This window comes from Macaca thibetana, chromosome 7 (genome assembly GCF_024542745.1).
Source record: "Macaca thibetana thibetana isolate TM-01 chromosome 7, ASM2454274v1, whole genome shotgun sequence".
In the NCBI taxonomy this organism is placed as follows: Eukaryota; Metazoa; Chordata; class Mammalia; order Primates; family Cercopithecidae; genus Macaca; species Macaca thibetana.
This window is the reverse complement of record NC_065584.1, coordinates 135,744,493-135,763,354: the sequence shown is the minus strand read 5'-3', so window position 1 is coordinate 135,763,354 and position 18,862 is coordinate 135,744,493.

The window sequence follows — 18,862 nt, the reverse complement described above, 5'->3', positions numbered from 1 at the left end:
TCTTTCATCTCCCTCTAGTATACCAGTTTTTCTCTCTGTACCTTATGATGTAAATTTTGCTATCTGATTTTCACCTTGTTTCCTTTAATATGTAAACTTAAGGCTATTTAGCTGACAACTACCTAGGGTTGTGAAAGAGGTTATGAGGAATCTGAAAGTCTAAGATAGAGGGAAAAAGGTTTTTATGAATCTATAAATTGTACATTTATCGGCATGCCTTATACATCTATGTATTTATGTGTTGTGTACACAATATTTCACTACTGAAAATATATAAAAAAGCTCTCATTGACTTAAAAAAATAAAAGCGCCTAAATCAAATACTTTATCATAAAAAAGAAAAGGCCAGTCAAATAGTTTTTTCAAGTTTACATGACAAGTAAAATCTTCAATAAGCTAGCTTTAAAATTATTGGTCAATATTGGAAATGTCTTAAGAATTGCCAGCATGCATTTTTGTTTACCTTTATTAATCAAGCAATTTCATACTTATCCTTGCCAAATATTATAAGGTATCAACATTTGGCATAAGGGTTACAAAACTATAAACAGCTCCAAACAGAATGACCTTTGCTTAAGTAATTTTTTAACAAATAAGACATTAATATTGGCTTAATGAAAATAGCTACATCTTGAATTTAGTAAAATTATCGTAACTTCTAATCCTGTGGCCTTAGGCAGTCGAGTACACAGGCAGTAAGGAGGTTTGCCTTAGGAAAGGACTGTTATCCTTTTTGTATCAAGTTAACAATAAACTAAGCCCTTCTCAAAGTTAGTTTGGCCTGCGTCCAGGAGTGAACAATGACAGCTTGGAAGTTAGAAGCAAGATGGAGTCATTTAGGGCAGATCTTTTTCACTGTCTGAGTTATAATTTTGCAATGACAGTTTCATAGCTTTAAATGATGACTATGCAGTTTTTATAAACAATATAAGTAAATGATTAAAATAATTAAGTAAATGTAATGGGATACTTAGATAAACTTGTTATAGTTTAGAATCTAAGGTTATATTAAATAGATATTTCATTATTTGATTATTTTCCTATACAAATATATTGTAGAAAAACATTCTTCCCAAAAAAAGTGTCCTTTTAAAAAGGTGAATAATATTTGTCTAATTCAAAGCTGATCTAAAGGTTATATATGAAACAAGTTAAAAGGAACCAGGAAATAGGAAAGATGTGAAGAAAATCATAAAAATAAAGAGTTTTGGGGGGTAAGAAAGCTTAAAGATCTATAATTTTATGTAAGAACAAAATATTGTATGGTAAATTTAGTCCTAGAATAAAATGACTGGTTAAGAAAGAATGTTCAGGACAAACCAGAAAGTCTAAGCATGTCATGAATGATCTGTGTACATCACTATAAGAGGATTTATTAAAAAAAAAAAAAAAAACTCTTAAAAGATTAAGTTGTCTTTCATTAAAATTATAATGTTCATTCTAGAGATTGGGCTTGATGTAAAAAAAATTTAATTGAATTATTACATCCATGTATCTTTCTGTACATGCTTTTAAAGTCCTTGTGACAGTGAGTTACAGAGCTTTGACTCCTGGGTCTTAAAAGGACACCAAGTCCTGCCAAATCTTAAACATGGACAGCAATTAAATCCTCACCTTCAGGCCCCATAGAAGATGTCAATCAAACAAACTGCATTCCTATGATGATGTCAATCAAAACAAACTGCATTCCTAGGAAACAGGGCCAGAAATTAAAGCTGTTCAACTCCAGGCCCAGGGACTATCATGGTAGAGGTGGGCACGGAAGATTGTAAAGGCCAATTTTGAAAGATAACTTCAGTTTATCTACAAAGCAATCATTAACTTCAAAGGCACACTGATACAAGACCAGCATATGGGCCCCTGTGTCAGATTAACAAGGTTTTCTTGAAGCATTAACCAACTCCTTAATAAAAGATATAAAGGTTATAAAAGGCTTAAGGAAGTTATATCTTATGGTCAAGATTAAAATTTTATAGGCAGTTTATAAAATTTTGAAAACCAAATTTAATTGGCTGCATGCTGTTTTTATTAGGGCTTATTGTTTGGAAAATTAAGTCTCCTCTGAAAGAATGAAGGTTTTTGCCTTTTTAAAAAAATCTTTGAGTTATTATTTGGTTAAATGAATGATCCATTTTGTGATAACAAGAGTTTTAAACCTTTGATGATTGACAAACTTTCCAAGATTAAATTATAAATTATGTCTTTTTCTGGCCTAATTAATCCTTTAAGATATTAGATTCCCTAAAGTCCTAAAATGACATAGTTTGGCTTATTTGGTATAAAAATTATACAGGAAATATTGTCAAATATGAAATGGTGTTTGGTTTTCTTTGAGCTGTATTTGTATAGTTATGTTATTGGTATGTGTTCCAAAATTATGGGAAGCTCCTGTAATTCTGATATAATGTAGTGTACATTATCAGTAATAATTACATTAAATTATTGTGTGCCATAGAAGTAACAAATTTCCTTGTCAATTGTGTGTTTGACTGTGGCTGCCCTAAAACTTTTTGTCATCAATGGACAACTATTGTCTTGTTTTGGTCCTCTTTGGGAGGTAGTTTATCAAGAAACTTCAAGAGAAGAGGAGTTCACACAACTCATAAGTACTTAATGGTACAAATCTATGGCTGGGCTGGGCTTTAAAAAAAGTCTTAACCTGAGATTCCTACCATGGAACAAGGTTCCATCAAAGCCAATTTAAAAACCTATATAAAAATAATTATTCTTGCTGTACTGTACACAAATAATCAGATCAAGTCTAATAAAGCAAATAAATCCTACCATGATTTGTCTTTAGTAAAACTGGGAAACTGAAGGGAGGAGAAGTTATGTTTCAAAAACTATAGTACAGCTGTTATTAGAGTCTGGTCTTGCTTAATTGTTTTTGATTTTTATTATTTTTTCAGTTTGAACCAAATCCTATTTTTTGTTGACTACAAGTCTTCAAAAATAATGTTTTCAATTAGTTTTCCTTCTTTTTTCCCCATTTTTCCTAATTTGGAGTCACTGAAAACTAAGCTTTGCTTTCTTAAAACCCTGTGAACTGAAGCCAGACAAACTTCAGAAGAAAACAACAGCAACCTATTTACATAGGTAAGTCACTTTCATACCTGCCTACTGATGTATGGACTTGAGAGTAATGTGGCCTATGTTGATTTTCCAGGATTGTTCTTTTGTTGTTTTTCTTCCCTCCTCCCTCTATTTTCTCTTCACAGTAAGGGAGGAGACCACCCCTCATACTGTCTTATGCCCAATTTCTGCCTCTAAAGAAAGAAGAAGCAAAAGCTAAAAGGCAGAAATGACATCTACAGGCAGACAGCCCAGTGCCACGCCCTGGGCCTGGAAGTTAAAGATCGACCCCTGACCTAACTGGTTATGTTATCTATAGATTCCAGACACTGTATGGAAAAGTACTGTAAAAATCCCTGTCCTGTTCTGTTCTGATTACTGGTACATGCAGCCCCCAGTCATGTACTCTCTGCTTGTTCATCGATCATGACCCTCTCACACGGACCCCCTTAGAGTTGTGAGCTCTTAAAAGGGACAGGAATTGCTCACTCAGGGAGCACAGCTCTTGAGACAGTAGTCTTGCCAATGCTCCCAGCTGAATAAACCCCTTCCTTCTTTAACTCGGTGTCTAAGGGGTTTTGTCTGCAGCTCTTCCTGCTACATTTCTTGGTTCCCTGACCGGGAAGCGAGGTGATTGGCAGATGGTTGAGGCAGCTCCTTAGGTGCCTTAAGTCTGCCCTGTGGAGCGTCCCTGCAGGGAACTCCAACCAGCCCAAGTCATGTGGATCCTGAGAGCACTCCCGGGTAGGCATTTGCCCCGGTGGGATGCCTTGCCAGAGCAGTGGCACTTGGAGTCTGGACATCTAAAACTTGATAAGAACGGTCTTTGGAACTTGCCTACTCTGTTTGAGTGGAAGTGTGGCCTGACCACCCATGGCGTGCCTTTATCGGCACTTTGGTTTTGGTTTTGACTTGGTTGGAATTGTTTGACAGGACTGGTCTTGGGAACTTGCCTACTCCATTTGAGTGGAAGCATGGCCTGGTCACTGATGATGTGCCTGTACTGGCACTTTGGTTTTTGTTTTTGACTTGACTTGGATTGCTTGATATTTTGGTTTTGGTTTTGACCCGGTCTGGATTTCTTTATACTCTGATTTTGGTTTTGATTCTGGTTTGGTGTAAACTGTAAAAGTGTGTGTGCACCCTTTTTACCCATTCTTTGTTTTGTGGTATGCATGTAGTGTTTTGTCTTGAGGAAACCTGGGTCAGTCGCAAAGTAAGTCCACCCCACTAGGAACTATGTTGAAAAATTTCAAGAAAGAATTTAAAGGAGACTATGGAGTACTATGACACCAGGAAAATTTAGAACTTTATGTAAAATAGACGGGCCAGCATTAGAGGTGGGTTGGCCATCAGAAGGAAGCCTGGACAGGTCCTTTGTTTCAAAGGTATGGCACAAGGTAACCTGTAAAGCCAGGGTACCCAGATCAGTTCCCGTACATAGATGCTTGGTTACAGCTGGTTTTAGATCCCTCCACAGTGGTTGAGAGAACTGCAGCATAAGTGAGGCAGAGAGAAAGAGAGAGAGAGAGAGGCAGAGAGGAGAGAGAGAGAGAGAGGTGGAGAGGGGAGAGAGGCGGAGAGGGGAGAGAGAGAGAGGCGGAGAGGGGAGAGAGAGAGAGGCGGAGAGGGGAGAGAGAGAGAGGCAGAGAGGGGAGAGAGAGAGAAGCAGAGAGGGGGCAGAGAGGGGAGAGAGAGGCGGTGAGAGAGGCAGAGAGAGAGAGGCAGAGAGAGAGAGGCAGAGAGAGAGAGGCAGAGAGAGAGAGGCAGAGAGAGAGAGAGGCAGAGAGAGAGAGGCAGAGAGAGAGAGGCAGAGAGAGAGAGGCAGAGAGAAGAGAGGGAGAGGCAGAGAGGAGAGAGAGAGGCAGAGAGGAGAGAGAGAGGCAGAGAGGAGAGAGAGAGGCAGAGAGGGGGGAGAGAGAGGTAGAGAGGAGAGAGAGAGAGGTAGAGAGGAGAGAGAGGTGCAGAGAGGAGAGAGAGAGAGGAGAAAGAGAGGCAGAGAGGAGAGAGGGGCAGAGAGGAGAGAGGGGCAGAGAGGAGAGAGGGGCAGAGAGGAGAGAGGGGCAGAGAAGAGAGAGGCAGAGAGGAGAGAGAGGCAGAGAAGAGAGAGGCAGAGAAGAGAGAGGCAGAGAAGAGAGAGGCAGAGAGGAGAGAGAGGCAGAGAGGAGAGAGAGGCAGAGAGGAGAGAGAGGCAGAGTGGAGAGAGAGAGGCAGAGAGGAAAGAGAGAGAGGCAGAGAGGAAAGAGAGAGAGGCAGAGAGGAGAGAGAGAGGAGAGAGAGGCAGAGAGGAGAGAGAGAGGAGAGAGAGGCAGAGAGGAGAGAGAGAGAGAGGCAGAGAGGAGAGAGAGGCAGAGAGGAGAGAGAGGCAGAGAGGAGAGAGAGGCAGAGAGGAGAGAGAGGCAGAGAGGAGAGAGAGGCAGAGAGGAGAGAGAGGCAGAGAGGAGAGAGAGGCAGAGTGGAGAGAGAGAGGCAGAGAGGAAAGAGAGAGAGGCAGAGAGGAGAGAGAGAGGAGAGAGAGGCAGAGAGGAAAGAGAGAGAGGCAGAGAGGAAAGAGAGAGAGGCAGAGAGGAAAGAGAGAGAGGCAGAGAGGAGAGAGAGAGGAGAGAGAGGCAGAGAGGAAGAGAGAGAGGCAGAGAGGAGAGAGAGAGAGAGAGAGAGGCGGAGAGAGAGAGGAGAGAGAGGCAGAGAGGAGAGAGAGAGAGGCGGAGAGGACAGAGAGAGAGAGGCGGAGAGGACAGAGAGAGAGGCGGAGAGGACAGAGAGAGAGAGGCAGAGAGGAGAGAGAGAGGCAGAGAGGAGACAGAGAGGCAGAGAAAGAGAGGAAGAGACAGAGGCAAAAGAAAAGTCCAAGAGAAAGTCAAAGAGAGAAAGAAAGAGAAAGAGATATATCAAGTAGTTAAGAAAAAAAAAAAAAAAAAAAAAAAGAGTACCCTAGTCCTTTAAAAGCCAAGGTAAATTTAGAACCTGTAATTGATAACTGAAGGTATTCTCTGTAACCCTATAACACTCCAATACCACTTTGTTGTCAGTGTAAACAAGGGGTATCCCAAAAGCACTGAGGCCTTCCTATCAAAAATTCTTAACCCAGTAACCAATGGATGGCCCATATGCATTCAATCTGTAGCAGCAACTGCTTTGCTAACAGAAGAAAGTAGAAAAGTAACTTTTAGAGGAAACCTCCTTGTGAGCACATCTCACTAGTTCAGTTCAGAACTATCCTAAATCAAAAAAGCCAAAAAGTAGCTTACTAACTCAAAAATCTTAAAGTATAAGTCTGTTAGGAAAAAATAATAATAATAAAAAATAAAAAAGGGAAATTCCCTTAACCCAGCAGGTTTCCTAACAAGGGGTTTAAATCTTAATTACCATACAAAGGTCTGACCAGACCTAAGAGGAACTCCCTTCAGGACAGGACGATCAATGGCTCCTCCCAGGTAATCAAAGGGGGAAAAAAAAAGCCATCTATACCAATTCTAAGTTAATTTGGACAAAACAAGGTCTTATTAATAGCAAAGGATAATTGAAATCCTGAACTTACAAGGTTCTCAACAAAAGTAAAGTTTGCTAAAAGTTAACATGTAATATGTATTAGAGTAACTTCTAATTTTGTGGCCTTACACAGTCTAGTCCACAGACATAAAAGAAGTTCGCTCTGCAAAAGAATGGTTATCTTCGGGGAAAAAAAGGGAAAAAATGGGGGGCAGAATTTATGTAAAAAGAGTATTATATGGTAAATTATTGTCCTGAAATAAGTTAACTGGTTGTTTAAAGATAGAAATGTTTGTAATAAGTGAGAAAGTTGAGGAATGTCAAAGAATTGTCTGTGAAAGTCGTGAAAGAAAACAATGTTATAACAAAGAATTTATGCCAGAAATGTTGTATAATTTAAAAGTAACTAGACCTCCTGAATGCAAACTATTGGGGAAAAAAAACAGTTTATGTGCAAGATGTGTAAGGAAAGTAAAATATACCTTTGGTAAAAGGATAAGGACACATAAGAATAGAAATTTTTACCTACATTAAAAGGTTAAAAATATGTATATTTTGTTTTAAACGTTTAATCAAGTTTTAAAATGTTAATTGGAAAGAAAATTCTGTGTGTAAACATTGGCTACAGAGTATCATCCAGTTTTTCTGTAAACTGAACATTAAAATAAAAGCATAGCAGGTTTTTCTTAAAGTACCAACCTGCTCTTTAGCAAAAATTATAAAAGGTTAAAGAGTCTATAAAATCTTACCTTATTTATCCAACTTTTAATGTTTGACCATTTGTCTACAAGGTTTTATTAAAATTAAGTTTAACATTAATAACACACTAATATAAAGGTAAAATTTAGCTTATCTGGTATAAAAATCATACAAAAAGCATTGCTAAATATAAAATATTTGGCTTTCTTTGGTTTAAAAACTAATAAAAATAGGTGCTAAAGGAAATTTCTCAGTAAAAAGGCACTAAGGACTATAAAGTCCACTGCCAAGGTCCCCATATTTAAAACAAAAGGTCAATTTCTTAAAAATTATATACTTGGTTTATCTTCCACTTTCCTTTCCCTCAAAAACTAAAAGTCTTTTAGCACATATACCACCCCTAGAATTTCCAGTAAACCAGCACCAGCCTGAAGATCACATTCTCATCAAAGGGTGGAAAGAAGAAAAATTCGAGCCAGGCTGGGAAGGACCTTACCTTGTGCTGCTAACCACCAACACTGCTGTTCATACAGCAAAAAAAAGGATGGATTCATCACACCTGAGTCAAGAAAGCACCACCCCCTCCAAAGTCATGGGCCATAGTCCCAGGGGAAAACCCTACCAAATTAAAGCTAAGAAAAATTTAACTTTTCATCTATTCTATTACTCTTTCTTCCTCCTTCTATTGCTGACCATCTAGTTATTAACATAACCAAGTCAATTTTGCCTCAAACTATTGCATTTAATGCTTGCCTTGTTATACCCTGTGGAGACTTGCCAAGTCAAAGACAGCTTTCTTCTTCAGAAAAGTACTTCTGTCCCTCCTGACTCCCCTCAGACTGGGCATTAATAAACTACATCATTTAATCCAGAGAGATTTCGATAAAGACCCCAGTGCCAACAAGGAGTCTTGCCCCCTGATGTAGAGCTTTCATGCCATAGTTTTTCCAATGTTCTGTGGACCACTAAAGAGCAAGGATGGACTGCCCCAACCGTTTTTTGTAATTTCCTAAAACCATACATACATTCATTTTACTAGAGGATCATAGAAGTTAAAGACTTAAAACAAACTTTAGCAATAAAGACAGGATACTAAGATGCAAATGCCTGGTTAAAAAGGATCCAATATTCCATCTGCACGTTAAGCAAAAGCAAATGTTATGCTTGTGCACATGGCAGGCCAGAGGCCCAGATTGTCCCCCTTCCACTAAGGTGGTCCTCCAGTCAACCAGGTGTAGGCTGCATGGTAGCTCTTTTCCAGGATTCTACACTCTGGAGTAGTAAGTCATGCTGAGCTCTTTCTGCTATATCCTGAAGTCCAGCACCCTGCATGTCGGCCCCCGAGGGCCATCCAGCTTCTGTCTCCCAATACTAAGTTCATTTCATGTCTCTCACGACAGGGAGGAAATTTAGCATTCGTTGGAGACCTGAAGGGATGCAGTGAGCTTAAGAATTTTCAAGAGCTTATCAATCAACCCTTGTTCATCCCATAGTGGATGTGGGGTGGTATTGTGGTGGACCTTTACTGGGCACTCTGCCGAATAACTGGAGTGGCACTTGTGCTTTAGTCTATTTGGCTATTCCTTTTACCCTGGCATTTCATCAACCAGAGGGATAAACAAATAAGACATCATAAAGTGAGAGAAACCCCTTATGGGTCTTTCGACTCTCACATCTATTTAGATGCAATTGGACCCCCACAAGAAATACCAGATCAATTTAAAGCTTAAAATCAAATAGCTACAGGATTCAAGTCAATAGTTTAGTGGGTGACAGTTAATAAAAATGTATATTAGATAAATTACATCTATTACAACCAACAGCAACAAACTTTTCATGAGTTAAAAGAAAAACTTAGGTCGGTCCCAGCCCTGGGGCTACCTGACCTGACAGAACTTTTTACACTCTATGTGTCAGAAAGAGAAAAAATGGCAGTTGGAGTTTTAACCCAGACTGCGGGGCCCTGGCCAAGGTCAGTGGCCTAACTCTCAAAACAACTAGATGGGGTTTCCAAAGGCTGGCCTCCATGTCTAAGGGCCCTGGCAGCAACGGCTCTGTTAGCACAAGAAGCAGATAAGCTAACTCTTGGGCAAAACCTCAAGTCCCTGCATCCTGTGGTGACTTTAATAAATACCAAAGGACATCATTAACTAATGAATGCTAGACTAACTAGATACCAAACTTGCTCTGTGAAAATCCCCACATAACCACTGAAGTTTGCAACACCCTAAGCCCCACCACCTTGCTCCTGGTATCAGAGAGCCCAGTTGAATGTAACTGTGTAGAGGTATTAGACTCAGTTTATTCTAGTGGGCCTGACCTCCATGATCATCCTTAAACATCAGTAGACTGGGAGCTGTACGTGGACGGGAGCAGCTTTGCCAACCCCTGCAAAGTGACTCCGAAGAAGACGACAAGCCCTGCTCCAGTCACACCCGGAAGCTGACTGGTCCACGCATGGCTGAAGCATGAGGAAACTATCGCAGGACTCATTTTCCTTAAAATTTGGACTTGTACAGCAAGGACTTCAACTGACCTTCCTCAGACTGAGGGCTGTTCCCAGTGTATACATCAAGTCAGTGAGGTAGGACAAAAGGTTGCTACAGTCCTATTATTTTATGGTTATTATAAGTGTACTGGAACTCTAAAAAGAACTTGTTTGTATAATGCTATTCTTTTTTTTTTTTTTTTTTTTTTTTTTGAGACGGAGTCTCGCTCTGTCACCCGAGCTGGAGTACAGTGGCCGGATCTCAGCTCACTGCAAGCTCCGCCTCCCGGGTTTACGCCATTCTCCCGCCTCAGCCTCCCGAGTAGCTGGGACTACAGGCGCCTGCCATCTCGCCCGGCTAGTTTTTTTTTTTTGTATTTTTTAGTAGAGACGGGGTCTCACCGTGTTAGCCAGGATGGTCTCGATCTCCTGACCTCGTGATCCGCCCGTCTCGGCCTCCCAAAGTGCTGGGATTACAGGCTTGAGCCACCGCGCCTGGCCTGTATAATGCTATTCTATCCAAGGTATGTAGCCCAGGAAATAACCAACCTGATGTGTGTTATGACCCATTTTAAGCCTCCCATGATCACAGTTTCTAAAATAAAATTAAGGACTGGTCCTTTTCTAGGTGACACAAGTAAATAGCTAAGACAGAAGAAAGAGGGGTCCCCAAACATATAACACTAAAATTTAATGCTTGTGCCACTATCAATAGCAATTGGCATGGAATAGGATGCAGTTCTTTAAATTAGAAAAAAAAAGTTACATGGCAAGAAATAAGTATATCTGCCATGAATTGGGCTCATGTGCAAATGTGTATAATTACTGGTCTTGTGTCATCTGGATTACTTAGAAAAAGGATGAAAAAGACTCTGTTTAGCTCCAAAAAGGAGAAGGCAGCCCCTCCTGTACAAGTGGAAGCTGCAATCTCTTGAAATTAGTAATTACAAATCCCTTAAACCCAAGGTGGGAAAAAAGAGAACACTTATCTCTGGACATCAATGGAAAAGGACTAAATCCTAGAGTAAATACCTTACTAAAAGTGGAGGTTTGTAAACTCTCTCCAGAACTGGTATTTCAGACTTTCTATGATGAACTAAATGTGCCAGTACCAGAGACTCCAGGAAAAACCAGAAATTTGTTTTTGCAATTAGCTGAGCATGTAGCCCAGTCTCTACATGTCACTTCATGTTAAGTTTGTGGAGGAATTGTAATGGGAGATCAATGGCCATAGAAAGCCCAAGTATTAGTGCCTACATACTGAGTTTCTGATGAATTCCTGGCCCAAAAGAATCACCCTGATCATTTCTGGGTTCTAAAAGTCTCAATCATTAGACAATATTGCATAGCTAGAGAAGGGAAAGAATTCACTTTTCCTGTAGGATGACTTAGTTGCCTGGGACAAAAACTGTATAATGGTACCACAAAAACAGTTACATGGTGGAGTTCAAACCACACAAAGAAAAATCCATTCAGTAAATTTCCAAAGTTGCAGACCATTTAGGTCCACCCAGAATCCCATCAGGACCAGACGGCCCCCACTGGGATACACTGGATATGGGGACATAGAGCCTATGCTAAGCTGCCTGACCAGTGGACAGGTAGTTGTGTTATTGGCACTATTAAACCATCTTTCTTCCTACTGCCCATAAACACTGGCAAACTCCTGGGCTTCCCTGTCTATGCTTCCATGGCAAAAAATAGCCATAGATAATTAAAAAGATGATAAACGGCCTCCTGAAAAAGTTATACAATACTACGGGCCTGCCACCTAGGTACAAGATGGCTCATGGGGATACTGGACCCCCATTTACATGCTCATCCAAATCATATGGTTGAAAGCTGTCTTGGAGATCATCACTAATAAAACCGGTAAAGCCTTGACTGTTTTGGCCCGGGAAGAAACTCAGATGAGAAATGCTATTTATCAAAATAGATTAACACTCAACTACTTGCTAGCAGCTGGAGGAGAAGTCTGTGGAAAATTTAACTTTACTATGTGCTACCTGCACATAGATGACCAGGGGCAAGTAGCTGAAGATATAAAGACATGACAAAACTGGCACATGTGCCTATACAAGTGTGGCATGGATTTGACCCTGAGGCCATGTTTGAAAATGGTTCCCAGTGCTAAGAGGATTTAAAACTCTTATAATAAAAATTATAGTAGTAACAGGAACCTGCTTACTGATCCCTTGTTTACTACCTGTACTCATTCAAATGGTAAAAGGTTTCATCGCTACTCTAGTTCACCAGGATGCTTCAGCACAAGTGTACTACCTAAATCACTATCGATCTGCCATGCAGGAAGACACAGGTAGTGAGGATGAAGGTGAGAATTCCCGCTAATAAAATGAGTGAGAGTCTCAAAGTGGGGGAATAAGGGAAGAGACCACCCCTCATATTGTCTTATGCCCAATTTCTGCCTCCAAAGAAAGAAGAAGTAAAAACTAAAAGGCAGAAATGAAATCTACAGGCAGACAGCCCAGTGCCGTGCCTTGGGCCTGGTAGTTAAAGATCGACCCCTGACCTAACCGGTTATGTTATCTATAGATTCCAGACACTGTATGGAAAAGCATTGTAAAAATTCCTGGCCGGGCGCGGTGGCTCAAGCCTGTAATCCCAGCACTTTGGGAGGCCGAGATGGGCGGATCACGAGGTCAGGAGATCGAGACCATCCTGGCTAACACAATGAAACCCCGTCTCCACTAAAAATACAAAAAAATTAGCCGGGCGTGGTGGCGGCGCCTGTAGTCGCAGCTACTCAGGAGGCTGAGGCAGGAGAATGGCGGGAACCCGGGAGGCGGAGCTTGCAGTGAGCCGAGATCGCGCCACTGCACTCCAGCCTGGGCGACAGAGCGAGACTCCGCCTCAAAAAAAAAAAAAAAAAAATTCCTGTCCTGTTCTGTTCCGTTCTTATTACTGGTGCATGCAGCCTCCAGTCATGTACCCCCTGCTTGCTCAATTGATCATGACCCTCTCACCTGGACCCCTTAGAGTTATGAGCCCTTTAAAGGGACAAGAATTACTCACACGGGAGCTCAGCTTGAGACAGCAGTCTTGTCGATGCTCCTGGCCGAATAAACCCCTTCCTTCTTTAACTTGGTGTCTGAGGCGTTTTGTCTGCAGCTCTTCCTGCTACAACAGGACATGAGACTTCACAACCTGCTGAAAATGAGCTTTCCTAATAACTCGGGACTTACCCATCTAGGGAATACACCATCCTAGCCATGAAAGATCAGATAAAATCTTAGACCAGAGAGAGATTCATTTTATTCTAAAATACTTTCTCCAAAAGATTTTAAAAAGGGGAGAAAATGTGAATAGAAAATATATTGGGCCCCCAAATACAATAAGCTAAAGGGAAAAGTCAAGCTGGAACTGCTTAGGGCAAACCTGCCTTCCATTCTATTCAGTCACTCCTCTGCTCACTGAGACAAATGCATTATGTGTTTGCCTCCTTTGGAGGGGCTAATCAGAAACTCAAAAGAACACAACTTTTTGTCTCTCTTCTACCTGTGACCTGGAAGCCCCCTCCTTGCTTTGAGTGGTCCCACTTTTGCTTCAAGTTGTCCTGCCTTTCTGGACCAAACCAATGTTTATCTTACATATGTTAGTTGTGTCTCATATCTTCCTAAAATGCGTAAAACCAAGCTGTGCTCTGACCACCTTAGGCATATATCATCCGGAGCTCCTGAAACTGTCATGGGTGTGTGTCCTCGACTTTGACAAAATAAAATTTCTAAAATAACTGAGACCTGTCTCAAATTTTGGGGTTCACAAAAGCCACAGAGCTGCAGCTGCCTTAGGCCATGGGAGCCCACCTCTTACATCAGTGTGACCTGGAGGTGAGACATGGATTCAAAGGAGACCATTTTGGAGCTTTGACTCCCCTGCTGGATTTTAGACTTACATGGGGCCTGTAGGCACTTCACTTTGGCCAATTTCTCCCCTTTGGAATGGGTGTGTTTACCCAATCCCTGTACCCTCATTGTATCTAGGAAGTAACTAACTTGCTTTTGATTTTATAGGCTCACAGGCAGAAGGGACTTGCCTTGTCTCAGATGAGACTTTGGACTGTGGACTTTTGAGTTAGTGCTGAATTAAGACTTTGGTGGACTGTTGGGAAGGCATGATTGGTTTTGAAATATAAGGACATGAGATTTAGGGGGGGCCAGGGGGTATAATGATATGGTTTGGCTGTGTCCTTACCCAAATCTCACCTTCAATTATAGCTCCCATGATTCCCACATGTCATGGGAGGACCCAGTACGAGGTAATTGAATCACAGGGAGGGGGCGGCGGGTCTTTCCCATGCTATTCTCATGACAGTGAAAAAGTCTCATGAGATCTGATGGTTTTAAAGGGGGAGTTCCCCTGCACACCTCTTTTGTCTGCCGCCATGTTATATGTGCCTTTACATCTTTTGTCTTCTGCCATGATTGTGAGGCCTCCACAGCCATGTGGAACTGTGAGTCCAAGAAACCTCTTTCCTTTATAAATTACCCAGTCTTGGATATGTCTTTATTAGCAGTGGGAAAACAGACTAATACAGGTATTTATTATGGTTGTTGCTTGTTCGTACCTGTCCTTCTTGGAGAGGCTTTCCAGGTATTCAAAGGGACTTGGGTGTTGTGATTTATGTATTTGGTCACTGCAGCTGTATCTGCATTAGGAGGCACTCCATGCCCAAGAATACTGTGGCTTGTGCAGACTCAGAGGTACTACCTTGGTGGGCTTGGATGAGATCCAGAAGAATTCTCTGTATTAGCAGGCAGAGAATCTTGTTCTCTTCCTTTACTTTCTCCCAAACAAATGGAGTCACTCTGTCTATGCTGTGCTGCCTGGAGCTGGGAGAGTGGGTGACATAAGCACCCTTATTGGCCACCATCACTGGGACTACACTGGGTGAGCCCTGAAGCCAGCACAGCACTGAGTTTCATCCAAGGCCCACTGTAATGACTATGTGGCTACCACTTATGCTTGCTCAAAGCTCTACAATCAGCAGGTGGCAACGCCAGCAAGGCTTGTGTTCTTCCCTTTAGGGCAGTGAGTTCTTTCCATCCCTGGATGGGTCCAGAGGTGCTGTCTGGCATCCAGGGCCTGGAGTCAGATACCTTAGGAATCTACCTGGTGCTCTATTCTACTGTGGCTGAGCTGGCACTCAAGCCGAAAGACAAGCCCTTCTCACTCTTCTCTCCCTTTTCCACAAGAAGAGTCTCTTCCCATGGCCAACACTGCCCCAGGCCAATGGGGAGTACTGCCAGGCTACTGCCAACGTCCACTCAAGGCCCAAGGGCTCTTCAGTCAGCTTGTGGTAAATGCTACCAGACCTGAGACTCACCCTTCAGAGCAGTGGGCTCCCCTGTGGCCTAGGACAGGTCCAGAAATACCATCTATGAGTGAAGGCCTGGAATGAGGGACCCCAAACCCCTACTTTGTGCTCTACCCCACTGTGACCGACCTGTTACCTAAGCTGCAAGACGAAGTCCTCTTTGTTCTTCCCTCTGCATTTTTTTTAAACAAGGAGTCTTTCCCCACAGCCACCACAGCTGGGAATGTGCTGGGTCTCGACTGAAGCCAGTAAGTCTCAGAGGTTCAACCAAGGCCCCCGACATGTACTACCTGGCGACCACTGATTATTCAGGTTATTCAGGTTTATCCCTGATTATTCAGGGCCCAAAGGCCCCTTTACTCAGCAAGTGATGAATCCTGCCAAGACTGGGTCCTTCCCTTTAAGACAGTGGGTTCCTTTCTGACCCAGAGTATGTCTAGAAATATTGTCTGGGAACTAGGCTCTAGAATGAGTGGCTTAGGACACTGCCCATTGCCCTAGTCTACTGTGGCTGAACTGGTTTCTGAGTTGTGAGATAAAGTCCTCTCTACTCGTCCCTCTCCTCACCTCGAGTAGAAGGAAAGTCTCTTTCTGTGCTGCGAGCTGTGTGGCCTGAGCCTGGGGGAGAGCAGGTGCACACACCCCCTTGGCTGACCCGGCTGGCTTCTCACCAGATTGTGTGCCCCCCAAGTTCACGGGCTCCAAGTGCAGTACAGCACAGCATTAGAACTCACCTATGAGTTGTAGTCCTTGTGGCCTAGACTGCTTCTCAAGGTTAGTTGGAACCCAAGTCACCTTAGCCTGCAGCGGCGAGGCTTGCAGAACTCAATTCTGGCCACTGGAAGGGATGACTCCCCTCTGGCTAGACTCATCTAAATATTCTCTCTGTGGGGTCAATTGATTTCTGCCTGGTGTTGCTTTCCACTGTGACAGGGCAGCACTGAGTCCAAATGCAAAGTCCCACAATTACTGTCCTCTCCCGCCCTCAAGGACAGATGCTCTCTGTCATGGGGCCACTGTGGCATTGGCAACGCAAGACAGTCTTTCTGACCCGCTCCAGTGCCTCTTTCGGTGATAAGTTAAAACCAGGTACTGTGATGGCTCACCTGATTTTTTGGCTTCTTAAGGTGCTTTTCTGTGTAGATAGTAGTTAGATTTGGTGTTCCTGTGGGGACGATGATTGCTGGAGGCTTCTTTCACCATCTTACTCTGCCTCCTTCTGAAAAACTAGTTTTTAAAAAGGCTCTGAAAAAATATACACATTATAAACCCTAAAGTAAAATAACACAGAAATAACAATTATACAAATTATAATGAAAAAGCCAAGAAAGGAAATAAAGTGAAATTTTAGAACACATTCAGTCAATTCAAAAGTCATCAGAAAAAGAAAAAATAGGGAACAAAGAACAGATAAACAATAACAAGGTGGTAGATTTAAACCAACCATATCAATAAATGCGTATCTGTTGCATGAAATGTAAATGGTCTAAACTAAGGAGTTGGGAAGAAAAAACATGTAAATTGTCCAGACCAAGAGTCTTCAAACCTTTTCTTAAAGGGGCCAATCATAAATATTTTAAGCTCATGGACCATAAAGTTTCTGTTGTAACTATATAACTTTATTATTTTAAGCATAAAAGCAGCTATGGACAATACATAAATAGATGTGGCTGCATTTTGATAAAACATTACTTATAAAAACAGGCAGCCCACCAGGCTGTAGTTTACTAATCCCTGGTCTAAATATCTCAAAAGGTGAAGTTGTTAGGTAAAAAAAAAGAAAAAAAAACCCCACAAAGCTTAACTATATGCTGCCTACAAAAAACCCACTTTTCTATGACACCCATAGATTAATAGTAGGGAGGAAAAAGCTATACTATGCTAACATGAACCAAAAGACAGCTGGAGTGCACATGTTTGTATTAGCCAAAGTATATCCTAGAGCACAAGTTGGGGGATGTAGAGACAAAGAGATGGCAAGGGTGAAAATAGAAATATAGAGCCATCTTTTACCAAGGGGATCAGCTTGCCAACCTCACATGACCTTGTCAGACTCCTAAGGACAAGAGAGACCAAAAGACAAAAACAGAAAAGGACTTGCTGAGTCTCTTCCTATGTGAATGTCTTCCGCCCTTATCACTACAGTAGAAAGGTCAGAAGGAGCCAGTGGAGGAATCCCAGATATACTTAGAGGCAAGAAAGAGGAGCTGCTAAAAGCATGAGCTCTGGTGTCAGGCCGCCTGAATTGGAATCCCAACTTCACCACTTACAAACTGAGCGACAGTGGGTGAGCTTCTTAATTTTTCAATCTGGGAATTTAATTTAAAAATGACTATCCCTTATAGGCTTCCCATGATAATTGCACGAGTTAACACACGTGAAGCATTTAGTATAGTGCCTGGCACATGGTCAGCACTCAAAAACGTGAACAACATTGATGTTGCCACCACCATAGTATTTCTTTTCTAGCTTCTTTGGAGAAAGCAAAATAAAAACTATCGTACCCTATGTGTGCAGCTATCTTTAACTTGGCACAGTGGCTCCCATCTTCTAGCAGTGGCCAAAAAAATGTTCTTAATGGAAAGTACAATTTGAAGCAGCATGATTATCCCAGGGGTTGGCAAACTATGACCTTCAGGTTAGATCTGGCCCACCACTTGTTTTTGTATGTTCTGCAAACTAAAAACGGTTTTTATATGTGTAAATCGTTTTTAAAAGTCAAAGATGCTTATCGAAAGTTTGAGAAAAGAAAAAGTCAAATGAAAAACATTTTGTGAGATGTAAAAATTATCTAAAATTCAAATTTCAGTGTCCATAAAGTTTTAATAGAATAGAACCATGCTCATTGATTTACATATTATAGTTTTCAACTACAATGGCAGAGGTGAGCAGTTCCAACAGCGACCATGTGGCCCACAAAGCTTAAAATATTTGTTATCAGGTCTTCTACAGAAAAAGTTTGCCAACAAACTTGATTTAACCCATCTTTGAATTTCCCCTTTATTTCCAAATGCCCACAATGTCTACACAAACGGCAACTTGGAAGTGGCCAACACAGACATTTTATCCCATATGTCAGAGCCCCAACCTGTCCCCGCTCACGTTCTAACCTTGGCATAGCAGGTCTTCTTTTGTTGGGAGTTTAACCTTCTTTGGAGGTTGGTAACTCTGATCTTTAAGTCCAGGGTGTGATCCCGAGCTTTTTCTCCCCTTCTGCAGGAGACAAGAGCCTTTTTGTAAGCTGGAGGTGTAAGGAGCGGGTTAGGAGGCCTTTGGCTTTCTCACTCAGCTTTCTATTGGTGATTAGTCACGCTCAGCTTTTTATCTGTTTCCAGTGGGTCAATCAAGCTTAGCAGTAGCCACCTGATTTTATTATCCTTTCAGTACCTATTTCTCCCATAATCTCAAACATCTGACACATCACATCAGCTAATGCCTTCCTTTCTACCGCTATACATGCCAGTGGATCACCAATGCAAGTTTGAGCAATTCGACCAGTTCCTTGTCCCATTTGCTATTTGTGCTTTATCTATTACTAACCTGGGGTCCTCACTGAAGGAAGGGTGGTGAGTGATCCAGCACCAAAGCCCCACATCAGTGGCTTCTGTCTGCGACCATACCTGGTTAGGCTTGCCAGATTCAGTAAACATAAATACAAGGCTCCTAGTTAAATTTGAATTTTAAATAAATACTTTTTAAAGTATATTTCATGCAATATCTAGGACATATTTTTACTATAATTTTTCTGTCAACTTGAAATTAAAATGTAGCTGAGCATC